Genomic DNA, 4,487 nt, shown 5'->3' with positions numbered 1-4,487 from the left:
AACCCAAAGCAGTTGAAAAAGGTTATACTTATATGGCATCTTGCAGTTTATAAAGAATTATCCATTGTGGAAACAACCTGACCCTATTAACAGTGGCAGAAAGAAAGAAAAAGAATGGAGGGCTCTGACTATGGGCACTGGGTGGCTTTCTTCTCAGTGTCTAAAATAAAATATACTTGGACAAACAAAAATGAATTTATTCTCTTATTCTCTTATCCAGTTCACATTGGAAGTTTGTGTTCTTCCTAGGGTTGGATGTACTTTGATTCTTTGGTACGTGTGTGTGTGTGTGTGTGTGTGTGTGTGTGAATTAATCACCTTAACTTTAAATTAAAGATCCATCTTATTCTAGAGGTGCCTGAGTGGCTCAGATGGTCAGGCATCTGGCTTTTGATTCCAGCTCAGGTCATGATCTCACTGAGATTGAGCCCTGTCAGGCTCCATGCTTAGCAGGAAAACTGCTGGAGATTCTCTCTCCATCTCCCCTTGCCCCTCCCCCTGTTCATGCTCTCTCTTTATCTCTCTAAAATAAATAAGTCTTAAAAAAAAAAGATCCATTTTATTCTCATTCTGTTTTGTGTCACATTTTAGTATTTCCTGTCATTAACTGAACATAAGTGGTACCAGACCCATAATTATTTCTAATTCCCAAGCTGTTCCCTTGACCACATGGAATGGGGGCAGGATGAGATAGGGAGATATAAGTTACAGATATACAGATATAAGTTTACAGTTCACCTCCAATCCATTTGACATATTTAAAAATATTTAAGTACATGTTATCAAGTTCATAACATTTTTGTGAACATGGGATTGTTTTATATCATTTTTTATTTCTTTAGTCATTATATCTTTTTGAACACTTAAAAGACTAGCTAATTAGAATATTTAATTTTGAAAGATTAAAGATGTTTCAGGCTCATATCATATCACATGATATTGAATGTGATATGTGATATAGATGTTTCAGGCTCATATCATATCACATGATATTGAAATGTTTCAATATATTTATTCCCATGGAGGAACACTGGGATAATACAACACAATTCATAGGACACAATCCATATTTGGACTATATTAAGATTTCACATGAATTAAGTATAATTGATTATACTTTATGACTTAGTATTCTTGGCAGGAATTGATTGCTAACCTTTTTTTACCTGAAGAAAGTTTTTTTTTTCTGAGTGTTAATATATTTAAAAAAATGAGAAAATGTTAAATAAAACCTGCAAAGAAGCAAAATATTTTCACCTTTTCCAAAGTGTTACAAATCTAATTTATTTACTAGGTATACAAAATTAAGATAAAAATACACTAAGAACTGAATAATTAAAATACAAATATTGCCAGAAATGCAAAAAGTAAGAGTAACTCTTTCAAACATGTGCAAACATATTAAAGGGAGTTTGAGTATTTGAAAAAAATTTAGGCAAAGGAGTTTTAGTAAGATAAAGAAAGGTAAAGTGGCTTTGGGAAAGATGGTCTATTTCTGTGACTGTAACCTTAAAGTTTCTAAGTCTATTATAAAATTTATTCTCATATATGTAAATACTGCACATAACTATTCAGAAACATATTTTTACCCTCCAATACATTTCTAAGTATTTATACTCTAATGTATGCATATGTTTATGTATGTGCATATATTCTCTTTACATACATAGATATCCGTTATCTCTTGTCATGAAAACACTGCGTAACAAACAACCACAAACCTTAAAGGCATTAAACAATGCACATTTATTTATCCATGTGAGTGTGCTCAAGTGTTGGTGACCGGGCTTGCTTGTTCTCCAGAGTGAGGAAGTAGTTCTGCTGATTATGGCTGGCTCACTCATATTGGGGAAGAACTCAGGCTGACTGATACAGTCGGTGTTGGCTGGGATGACTGGGATGATATGGTCCTTCTTCATTTGCCTTCCAACCACCAGCAGACTATCCAGGCCAGTGCAAGAGCAACGGCAGACAATTATTTGCTCTTTTTTTTCAAGCCCTGAATGTACCATCATGACTAACATCCTACTGAGAAAAGCAAAATTACATAGCTGAGTTCAAAATCAAGGAGGAAGGAAATACATTCCAACTATTTTTGAGAAAAGACATGCAAAGTCATATGGCAAAGAATGTAAATGGAGAGGTAAAGAATTGGAGGCATTAAATCAGTCTACTGAAACTTTTATATTTGGATTTTTAAGTAAGACTCACCTTAATAGAATTAGAAGTTTTTATAACTATAGCTCATACAATGACTATCTGTAGTGAAAAAAAAAAAAAAAAAAGCCTTGAAATTTCCCTAAGGTTAAGTAAAGATAACAGTTTTGCTTTGACAGATATTTTAATATTAAAATTTTCTTTTAATTATAAATAAGTAAATGCAATTAATGAAGGTGGAATTGAATGTGTCCTATAAGGATTTGAAGGTAAATGACAAGAAGTCGAGAGGAAAATATTGAACACGATGTGTGTGATGGCTTTCTGGAATTCTGTGACATTACTGTTCCTTTTTCACTAGTAATATATCTTGAACTTCTCTTCTTCCCTCAAGTAGACATCATAGAAACACTTAATGGCACTTAAGCTGCATCAGGCCAAAGAAAACAAATGAACAAGCTAAAACAAATGGATTTCACTTCCAAATTCAAAGCATGAGACTGGGAAAAGAATTCAAGGGTTTGGAAACCAGTCCTGGCAGTGAGCCATTTAAAAGGTTTTTGCCTGGGGCTTTTAGGCCCGTGTAAGATATACCAGAGTAGGAGGGGGAAGAAAGTATAGATCAAAGCTGTATGATCTAAATCATGAAATTGCAGAGATGGAATATAATGAAGTGAAGCTGGTATCCAATTAGACATACAGGCTTAGTTTCTCAGAACAAAGGAGTTGGAGTCTCACCCCTCTAATGCTTGTTATTGTTAAATATTTGTAGGCTTCACAGGCAATGCTACAATTATCCCTCCCAGTTATTAAATCCACTCTGCATTAGTAATACTTTTGGAAACCTTGTGTGCGGAAGTTGCTTCCCCTTGGAAAAGCATACTTTTCCTCCTTAATGCCAGCTTAAGAAAGAATAAAGATAAGTAGAAAAAAAGAACTGAAAGATGAAATATGCAGAATTTACCTGGAATATGACTTCATTGTAAAGAAGGGTGTTCTGGGAAACAAGAGAAAAAAATGAATTACTATTAAAAAAAAGGAGAAAACTCATAAATCTCCTATAAATTGTAAACATGTGGAATATCTGAAAAATACTTGACTGCTGAATATTTTGTACCCAAACCATAACCAGGATGGTTATAATTAGGCAGTTTCTAATTAATTGGTCTGAATCATTTATTCTTGGGATTCTTCCTAGATCCATGCAGTTATTTTTAAAAAAGAGAGAAAGTTTAAGGGACCAATGAATAACAGAGATAACATAAATCTGAATTTGTTAGCGCACACTTTTAAAATCCACAGCTCCTGTGGTTTCAAAACTACCTTCAACAACTGGTTAGGTGGTTCCATTCCACTATCAGTGGTCCTTAACATTTTTGAGATAAAGATCTCTTGAGAGACTAATCTAAACTCTTTGCTTAGAACATTCAGAGACCAGCTATTTTAGATACACTTTGTAGAAAGGAACTAATGATTTTTAGTTCTATTGAAAAATAGTATAACTCTGTTGAGTTTAAAGACATAAAAGCATGCACAATGTTGCCAATTATAAATGAAATGACCAAATGGAGAATGTTTACAATGATAATTAATAATAATAATAATATTGATAGATTGCTATAATGCTTTATAGTTAAAGCATATCATGCATGTTATGTGAGTTGATCTTCAAAATAACACTGTTAATGTTATTTTTATCATCATCATTATTATTTTAGGATTGAAACTACTGAAACCTCAGTACAGTTTCTTCAAAATAGCATTACACGGCAGAGGTGGAATGTGAATTGAGGTTCTCTCTTTTTAGGGACTATTACTTACACTACTCCTTTCTGTGTAGTGCACTCCATATTCCTCATCTGTAAAATGTGCTTAATAATGGGCCCTACTTCACAAAAAAAGTGCTGAGAGTGCATTGGTTTTTAAAACCAAGAAAATTCCCCAGTCAGTCTAGAATCAACAAGTATTTATCCTTGTGACTTCTATATAAATATCGGTTTAAAGCTGGCCAGTAATTGTTTAAAATCAGATGGGTTTAAAAAAATAAAATAAATAAAATAAAATAAAATCAGATGGCTTTAATAAAAGATTAAGTTGAATTTAACCACATTAAGTACATTTTATGAAACTAGTAGTCTATTTAGTTTTTGAGCCCTGGTGAATTGGAATTTCTCTTTTCTGAAGCCCTGGATACAACCAATAGGAACGTGTGCTAAATGCCTAAGCGAGTTGTGTTCTAAAAAAAACTCCTTTATATGGTGGTGCCTCACCCCAGGCTCAGTGTCTTCGAAGGATTACAAGGGGCACATCAACAAATAAACAGGCTTGAT

Source organism: Vulpes vulpes, chromosome 11 (assembly GCF_048418805.1).
Source record: "Vulpes vulpes isolate BD-2025 chromosome 11, VulVul3, whole genome shotgun sequence".
NCBI lineage: Eukaryota > Metazoa > Chordata > Mammalia > Carnivora > Canidae > Vulpes > Vulpes vulpes.
Note: the sequence above shows the minus strand (reverse complement) of the source record.